This window comes from Pongo pygmaeus, chromosome 6 (genome assembly GCF_028885625.2).
Source record: "Pongo pygmaeus isolate AG05252 chromosome 6, NHGRI_mPonPyg2-v2.0_pri, whole genome shotgun sequence".
NCBI classification, from domain to species: Eukaryota; Metazoa; Chordata; class Mammalia; order Primates; family Hominidae; genus Pongo; species Pongo pygmaeus.
This window is the reverse complement of record NC_072379.2, coordinates 12372525-12381994: the sequence shown is the minus strand read 5'-3', so window position 1 is coordinate 12381994 and position 9470 is coordinate 12372525. Positions and strand designations below refer to the sequence as shown.

Sequence of the window (9470 nt, the reverse complement as noted above, 5' to 3'; positions counted from 1 at the left end):
TGAGTAGCTGGGATTACAGGCACCCACCACCACACCCAGCTAATTTTTATATTTTTAGTAGAGATCGAGTTTCACCATGTTGGCCAGGCTGGTCTTGAACTGCTGACCTCAAGTGATCCGCCTGCCTTGGCCTCCCAAAGTGTTGGGATTACAGGTGTCAGCCACCGCACCTGGCCTGTCTCTATATTTAAAAAAGAAAAGAAAAGAAGAACAAGGAGGAGGAGGAGGAGAAAGAAGAAAGAGAAGAAGAGGAAGAGGAAGGAAGAAGAAGAACGAAGAGGAGGAAGAGGAAGAAGAAGAAGAGGGAGGGGAGGGAGAGGTGGGAGAGGAAACAGAAGAAGGAGAGGAAGGAAAAGAGGAAGGAGAGGAGAAGAGGAAGGAGAGGAAGGAGAAGAAGGAGGAGAAGACGGAGAAAAGAAAAGAAGAAAGAAGAAGAAAAGAAGAAGAGGAGGAAGAGGAAGAGAAGAAGAAGGAGGAGGAGGAAGAAGAAGAAGAAGAAGAGAGAAGAAGAAGAAAAGAAAGTCACAGGTCAAAATCAGCCAGAAAAACAATTATGTATGTACCAGCATGGCTGTAATGACCAGAAGAAAATGCTAAACAAGATAAGAAGTTATCCTTTCAGCCGGATGCATTGGCTCATGCCTATAATCCCAGCACTTTGGGAGGCCGAGGCAGGTGGATCACTTGAGGTCAGGAGTTCGAGACCAGCCTGGCCAAAGTGGTGAAACCCCATCTCTACTAAAAATATAAAAAATTATCTGGGCGTGGTGGAGCGCACCGGTAGTCCCAGCTACTCTGGAGGCTGAGGCAGGAGAATCGCTTGAATCCAGAAGGAGGAGGTTGCAGTGAGCCAAGATCACACCACTGCACTCAAGCCTAGGCGACAGAACAATACTCCACCTTAAAAAAAAAGAAAATCAAGTTTATAGTCACTATGCTTCAGATTTGGGGAGCAAGTAAAAGAGTTTGTTCTTTGGCCAGCAGCAAGATTATTTGGGTATTTAAAAAGTATTTATGGGTTGGGTGTAGAGGCTGACACCTGGAATCCCAGCGCTTTGAGAGGCCGAGGTGGGAGGATCACTTGAGCCCAGGAGTTCAAGACCAGCCACATAGCGAGACCCTCTCTCAACAACAAATAAAAAATAAAAAATAAATTAGCCAGGTGTGGTGGTGCTCACCTGTAGTTCCAGCTACTCGGAGACTGAGGTGGGAGGACTGCCTGAGCCCAGGAGGCAGAGGTTGTAGTGAGCCATGATCACGCCACTGTACTCCATCCTGGGTGACAGAGCGAAACCCAGTCTCTAATTTAAAACAAAAAAAAGTATTTACGTATTTGACTTAGAATAAGTAATACATTCATAAGGTACAAAATTTGAATGATACATAGTAGTATATAGTGAAATATATTCCTTTGTCCCTGGTCTCCCTTCTCCCAGTTCTCCAGAGACAACCAACCTTACCCCCCTCCCCTTTTTTTTTTTTTTTGTTTGTTTTTGTTTCAGGAGGTATTTCATGCACATACAGGCAAATATGTATACCTAGTATATATGTTCTTCCCTCATTTCCCACCACAATTGTTTGAGAACATACAAATGGTAACATTCTATACCTACTGTTCTGTGCCTTACATATTTCTTTTATCAATTTGTCTCAGAGATTGTTCTGTTTAAGCAATGAGCTTCCTTCCTTGTTTGTTTGAGACAGAGTCTCACTCTGTCACACAGGCTGGAGTGCAGTGGTGCAACCTTGGCTCACTGCAAACTCCGCCTCCCAGGTTCAAGCGATTCTCCTGCCTCAGCCTCCCGATTAGCTGGGATTACAGGCGCCCACCACACCCAGCTAATGTTTTGTATTTTTAACAGATGAGGTTTCACCGTGTTGGCCAGGCTGGTCTCAAACTCCTGACCTCAAGTAATCTGCCTACCTCGGCCTCCCAAAGTGTTGGGATTACAGGTGTGAGCCACCGTGCCCTGCCGGCCCCTTGTTTGTTTGTTTTTGTGTTTTTGAGACGGAGTCTCAGTCTGTTACCCAGGCTGGAGTGCAGTGGTGCAATCTTAGCTCACTGCAACCTCTGCCTCCCAGGTTCAAGCCATTCTCCTGTCTCAGCCCCCACTGGGACTACAGGCATACGCCACCATGCTCAGCTAATTTTTGTATTTTTAGTAGAGACAGGGTTTCGTCATGTTGGCCAGGCTGGTCTCGAATTCCTGGGCTCCAGTGATCCTCCCACCTCAGCCTCCCAAAGTGCTGGGATGACAGGCGTGAGCCACTGTACCCAGCCCAGATTATTTCTCAATCTTTTCATTTATGGCTTCTGGAGTTTATGTCATAATTTCATAATTTAGAAATGCCTCTTGGGGATTATTAACACCAATTCTCCCACGGACTTTTGGGGGCTTTTTTCCTTCTCTCTTAAAAAATCATTTACATATTTTATCTATCTGGAATTTATATTAGTGTAATATGTGAGATGTGGATGCAACCTACTTTTTCTCCCCCCAGCTGGCTAGTGAGAGTGTTTTTTTGGGGTAGGGGTGGGGAGGGGGAAGGAGAGGAAGGTAGGACAATGAGGAGGACAGTAACTGAAGAAAAGAAGCTTTCAGCTCGGTGCGGTGGCTCACGCCTGTAATCCCAGCACTTTGGGAGTCTGAGGCAGGCAGATCACCTGAGGTCAGAAGTTCGAGACCAGCTTGGCCAACATGGCAAAACCCTGTCTCTACTAAAAATACAAAAATTAGCCAGGTGTGGTGGTGCACACCTGTGATCCCAGCTACTCAGGAGGCTGAGGCAGGAGAATCACTTGAACCCAGGAGGTGGAGGTTGCAGTGAGCCTAGATCTCACCACTACATTTCAGCCTGGGTGACAGAGTGAGACCCTGTCTCAAAAAAAAAAAAAAAAAAAAAAAGAGAGAGAAGCTTCCTTGCCAGTGGGTGTAGCAGAAACCAGAAGTGACATAAACAGTCAGGAAGCCGGCTAGGTGCGGTGGCTCACACCTGTAATCCCAGCACTTTGGGAGGCCAAGGCAGATGGATCACCTGAGGTCAGGAGTTCGAGAGCAGCCTGGCCAACATGGTGAAACCCCATCTCTACTAGAAATACAAAAATTAGCCAGTTGTGGTGGCACGAGTCTGTAATCCCAGCTACTCAGGCAGCTGAGGCAGGAGAATCGCTTGAACTCAGGAGGCAGAGGTTGCAGTGAGCTGAGATGGTGCCACTGCACTGCAGCCTGGGTGACACAGTGAGACTCCATCCCCCCCAAAAAAGTCAAAAAGCTGCTGAGATCATCCAGGTGAACGGTGAACCCACGTGGCCCCAACTGGAACAGGGACAGCAGAAAAGATGACAAGAGGAGGTTCTGGAGATAGAATCCATAGGACCCAGTTATTGGTTCAATGGGAAAAGGCCAAAGAGGTAAAATGCCTGTTTCCTGATGTTTCCTTAGTGATGTTATAATATTATTAGCAGACAGAGAAGACTCAGTGTTTTAGGAGTTCTGGTTTCACAAAAAAGCAGGGGGCATGGAGTCAAAGTCCAAATTTGAAGCCTCACTGGGACATCCTGGGGAGATGTCCAACAGGGTGTTGAAAAGATGGCACAGAGTATCAGATATCTGGGTGAATTTCTCCACAGCTCTCTCCCGGGGTGAGTGTGGAGTTCAGTTCCTTCATTGGACAGGTATTGTGCCCCACCCTGAGGGCTACTGTATTCATCCAGCCTGTTGGAGGGACTGGTTCCTGGACATAGGAAACCTGGCACCGGGGCCATGGTAATAATCTCTTTATATAGGATTTTGCTATTTTCACCATATTTTAAAGATGAAGAGTGGATGGGAATGGTGGCTCACACCTGTAATTCCTGCACTTTGGGAGGCCGAGGCAAGGGATCCCTTGAGGCCAGGAGTTCAAGACCAGCTTGGGCAACATAGTGAGACTCTGTCTCTACAAAAAATTTAAAAATCAGGCTAGGTGCAGTGCTCACACCTGTAATCTCAGCACTTTGGGAGGCCAAGGTGGGAGGACTGCTTGAGGTCTGGAGTTTGAGACCAGCCTGGGAAACACGGCAAAACACCATCTCTACAAAAACATTTCAATCAACTTTCTTTAAAATGAAAAATAAAAATACAAAAATTAGCCGGGTGTGGTGGCCCATGCCTGTAATTCCAGCTACTAGGGAGGATGAGGCAGGAGGATCACCTGAGCCCAGGAGGTCAAGGCTGCATTCCAGCCTCAGCAACAAAGGGAGAGATCCTGTCTCAAAAAATAAATAATATATATGTTATTATTTATATAATATATAAATATAACAAATATAACATTTATATAATATATAATATATTATATTATTATATATAATATTATATATAATATATAATATAATAATATATATTATATATTATATATAATATTATATATATTATATATATAATGTATTATTTTATATATTAATTTATATATTTTTGTGTGAGATGGAGTGTCACTCTGTTGGCAACACTGGAGTGCAGTGGTGTGAACTGGGCTCACTGCAACCTCTGCCTCCCGGGTTCAAGAGGGTCTCCTGCCTCAGCCTCCCCAGTAGCTGGGATTACAGGCACCCGCCACCATGCCCAGCTAATTTTTGTATTTTTAGTAGAGGCGGGGGTCTTGCCATATTGGTCAGGCTGGTCTCGAACTCCTGACCTCAGGTGATCCGCCCACCTCGGCCTACCAAAGTGCTGGGATTACAGGCGTGAGCTACCGCGCCTGGGGTATTTTTAAAAGATGGAGAAGGGACTCTGAGAGAAGTGAGTTGCACAGTGTTGCAAAAGGAATTCACAGCACAGCTAGTAATAATAATAGTAGTAGTAATAATAACAATGGCGATGAGAATACTTAGTAATGCCCTGCTCTAAATCCTTTAGGAACAAAGGTTACACCACTTAATCTTCATGACACTGTAAAGTAGAAACCATAGCAGGAGGCAGAGGTGGGCTTCATACCCTGAGCAAGGCTGCCAGACTTTTCAAACCCCAGAAGCTCTCTGTATCCCCCCACTCCTCTTCCATCCAGGGCTTGCCTCCTGCTTGGTCACTTCCCACCCCCAACAGGCCAGCCTTCAAATGCGAACTCTAGGCAGCGTGTGGGGCCTCACACCTGTAATCGCAGCGCTTTGAGAGGCCGAGGAGGGAGGATCACTTGAGACCAGTTCGAGACCAGCCTGGGCATCATAGCGAGACCGCATCTCTGCAAATAAAATAAAATAAAATTAGCTAGGTGTGGTGGCGCGCCTGTAGTCCCAGCTACTGGGAGGCTGAAGTGGGAGAATCGCCTGAGCACAGGAGTTGAAGGCTGCAGTGAGCTGTGACTGCACCACTGCACTCCAGCCTGGGCGACAGAATGAGACCCTGTCTCTAAAAACAAACGCGCGCCCTCCGCCGTCAGGCTGGATGGAGGGAACCCAGGGAGACGACCTGGGCCTGAAGCCTCGCCAATTTCAGGTGAGGAAACAGGGCCGTGGAGGAGACAATGTGGCGATCACAAGCAAGCGGCGGCCCGAAGGAGGAGGCTAGACCGGCGGGCGCACAGCCACGGTTCTGCGGTGATCCCCGGGAAGGTGGGCAGCCGGCCCGGTGAACTGCAGGGTCGGAGCTGTAGAAGCCGCAGCCGCCGTCGGCAGGCGACTCCGCCACCCCCGGAGCCACGCACTTTCATTTCTCCGCGGGGCGACCCAGCCGAGCCGCGAGGGGGCGTGGCCGGGCCGGGCCATACCAAGAGCGCAAATTTGCAGGGGGAAACGCAGGGCTCCGGGAATGCACGCGCGGCTCAAATGGGCGGGTCGGCGGCCCAATGGCCACGCCCCCACCCCCGCGGCCGGCGCAGGCGGTGGTAGCGCCTCAGTGGTGCGGGCCTGCGCCCTGCCCAGGTGCCCGCAGAGAGCAGCCGGGCTGCCAGCGGTGAGTGCTAGCTTTCGCGGGGACGGCCGGGTGGGTGAGGTCGGGCCCCGGGACTCGGGGTTTGCCGGGCGCCTCAGTTCGCCGCGGCCGCCTGGCTCTCTGCGTCGGGGTGGGCCCTCGGGCTGGGGCGCTGCGCGTCTGGCTCGACGCTCGGGCGGAAGGCATGGCTCCCACCCCGGCCCTCCTCCGCGTCGCCCTTCCCCTAGAGCTGACCTCCCGCGGCGGCCTGAGGGTCGACTTTTCCACAGCCTGGTCCGAGAGAGCCCGGCAGGCCCTCGGCTGAGGGTTAGGGCTCGGTATCTCAGGGCTCGGGGTCCAGTCCCCGCGCCGCCGCCCCCCACGGGCTAAGCCACTTTAACTCTCCGAGCCTCAGTTTCCCCATCTGTACAATGAATGGGCCTCGGGAGGCAGCGAATTCTAGGGGTACTTAACGTGAGAGGCGCTCGACGCATGCTAATAGGACCCGAATCTAACCCTGCAGCATCAGGTGGGCTGAGTCGATGGATCACGGGAGCCCCCCAGCCCGGCCTGCATCCCTGAGGGCAGTGCCCCTCGCAGGCAGGTGTCTCGGCGGCCCCCACAACACAGGTACCCGGCTCTCCTGGGGGAGCCGGGACACCCTTAGCTCGGGGGAGCAATTGGGTAAGAGTTCACGGTCTCTTGGGCGCCAGGGGGAGGAGAGTGGAGGTTTCAGTGAGCTTGACCTCGACTTTTTGCGTATTGTTTTTCAAAGCGAGTTACCGTTGTGTAAACTGGTGACCAGTAATAAGGAGTTTCGGACTGTTTCAATGAAAGTGGCTGTCTCCTCTCTTAAACCCTTAAAGCTGCAGCCTTTGCCTTGCCTCTGAGCTTGGCCAAGCTGGAGAACGATGCCAGCACAAAAGGAGACAGGACTGGACTAGGTGGCCCTGGTTTGATTCTTGACACAATAGCAAGATACCTCCTGGAGCCTCTGTTTTCTGATCAGTGGGTCTGGTATTAAGACAGCCACCCTGCTCTCCCCACAGGGTTGAGATTCTGAGGATCAAGACAGGGTCCCAGAGAGTGGCATCAAGAACTTTAATCCTCCTTGTAAGCAGAACGTTTATGGAACCCTGTGGGATCCAGTATCCCCACCGTTGTTCACTGCTGTAATTCCTCGGGCCTTGTTTTATGGAGAAGGCATTGATTCATTAACCATTTGCAAGTTCTACCTACGGAAATCCCTTTTGAGTGGTTATGGGGTTGGCTTGGTCAGAACAGCTCCAAAGGCCCAGTTAGTAAACCAGGGAACCCAGAAAGGTCCACTTCCTTTTTTTTCTGGCAGGAGGGCTGTCTTAGGAGTTCTTAGTTTCCTTTTAAGAGAGTGGTTTTTGAGCTACTTATGACCTTCATACCATCTAATGTTGGAGACTGTTTCGCTGAGCAGATAGCTTATTATAAAAAGTATTTGTACAACATCCGCATTTCAGAGAATGGGATGCTAGCTGCCAGTTGTGTGGTGGTGTGGAAACTTAGGAGTGATCTTAATTTTCCAAAATTCTTCAGGTCTAGCACTTGAAAAAATAATAGGTAGATTTGAAATGAAACAACCCAGGGATATTCCTGAAAGCAGCATCATTGACCGCAGCCAACGTAAATCAGGTGTGGATCGTCCTGGGTAGTAGGAGTTTGTAAATGCCACAAAGGATGTTTGCTGCCAGACATACCTGAATTTTAGGACCTGCTATTGGTTGACTCTGGGTTGATCCACCCTTAATCCCTTGAAAATCAGGATCTGTGTTAGGTAAGTGTGTGTATAATTAGGAGACAGGCCAATTGAAATAAAACTGCTTGGCAAATCCAGAACATTTACTCGTGAAGTCCGTGGAACATTTCAAGTTAAAAATAATTTAGCTCTTAAGTAACTTTTTTTTTTTGAGACAGGTCTCACTCTGTCGTGCAGGCTGGAGTGCAGTGGTGCAATCATAGCTCACTGCAGCCTCAACCTCCAGGATTCGAGCAATCCTCCCTCCTCAGCCTCCCAAGTAGCTGGGAGTACAGGCACACACCACCACACCCAGCTAATTTTTTAAGTGTTTTTACAGAGATTTGGTTTGCCATGTTGCCCAGGCTGGTCTCAAATTCCTGGGTTCAAGTGGTCCTCCTGCTTTGACCTCCTAAAGTGCTGAGATTACAGGTGTGAGCCACCGTGCCTGGCTTTCTTACTTCTTTTTTTTTTTCTGATGGGAGCTAATGAAGTTATAGGACCTTTCATGGTTCCAGAGAGGCTGGCCACCCCTACAAGAGCCTCGATGTCCTTGTGCTTTAGGGAGGAGCCAGAGAAACAGAGGTCAAGCTCTGGCACTAGCACTGTGTGTGGCCTCAATTGAGCATGTTGGGATTTAACTTTTTATTATATGTCAGACTCACTTAAAAATTAAAGTTAGAAAAAGGTGAAATGGAGAAATGACAATTTTCTTTTCTTTTCTTTTCTTTTCTTTTTTTGAGATGGAGTCTCACTCTGTCACCCAGGCTGGAGCACAGTAGGCTTACTGCAGCCTCCGCCTCCTAGGTTCAAGCAATTCTCCTTGCTTGAATTCTGCCTCAGCCTCCCAAGTAGCTGGAATTACAAGTACCCACCACCTGGCCAAATATTCTGTGCTCATTAGCACACAGCCTCCCAGGTGGCTACAGCCTTAAAAGACTTTCAAATGCCAATTCTAGGCTGGGAATAGTGGCTCAGACCTGTAATTCTGGCACTTTGGGAGACCAAGGTGGGTGAATTGCTTGAGTCCAGGAGTTCGAGACCAGCCTGGGCAACACGGCGAATCCCTGTCTCTATAAAAAAATACAAAAATTGACTGGGCACGGTGGCTCACGCCTGTAATCCCAGCACTTTGGGAGGCTGAGGCAGGCAGGTCACTTGAAGTCAGGAGTTCGAGACCAGCCTGGCCAACATGGTGAAACCCCGTCTCTACTAAAAATACAAAAATTAGCCGGGTGTGGTGGTGTGCACCTGTAATGCCAGCTACTCGGGAGGCTGAAGCAGAAGAATCACTTGAACCCGGGAAGCGGAGGTTGCAGTGAGCAGAGATCGCGCCGCTGCACTCCAGCCTAGGTGACAGAGTGAGACTCTGTCTCAAAAAAAAAAAAAAAAAAAAACCCCAAAAACAACAACTTGTTTTGCTGTGCAGTTTTGTCATCTGGCATTGGGCAGAAATTTGGACCCGCCGGGCAGGTGGGAGAAGCATCTGAGTCAGAGGTCACTTACCTATACCAAGCCTTAGTTTCTTCATCACTAAAGTCAGAGAAAGAATCCCCACTCCACCTGCCTCTGGGACAGCTCAGAATGTGTTACCCTTTCAACAGTGGGTCCTTCTTCATCTTCTTGGCGCTGTTTGGATCCCTGTAGCATGACACATAAAAAAGCACACATCCCACCTTAGGATACGTGTAGGTTCTGGTTCGGGCACTTGAGAACTCTCACAGGGAGGGAAGCAAGCATACAATTCAACAAGAATGGCACGGTGTGTTGCATTCATTCTCAAGATGATGGGGTGAGGCTTTTATTAGTACTGA

General features: G+C 49.2%; 1 protein-coding gene across 2 annotated transcripts in view; it reads left to right on the top strand.

Annotated features, from left to right (window-relative positions):
* The first annotated feature begins 5835 nt into the window (after positions 1-5835).
* Positions 5836-9470, top strand: part of LOC129041192 (NADPH--cytochrome P450 reductase) — a 71471-nt gene continuing 67836 nt past the window's right edge. The window contains exon 1 of one of the 2 annotated variants that reach the window (XM_054496555.2): positions 5836-5930. The gene's annotated coding sequence lies outside the window, so the exon portion shown is untranslated. Of the gene's footprint in view, positions 6573-9470 lie in introns of both variants that reach the window. The other variant, XM_063668200.1, reaches the window with a different exon arrangement.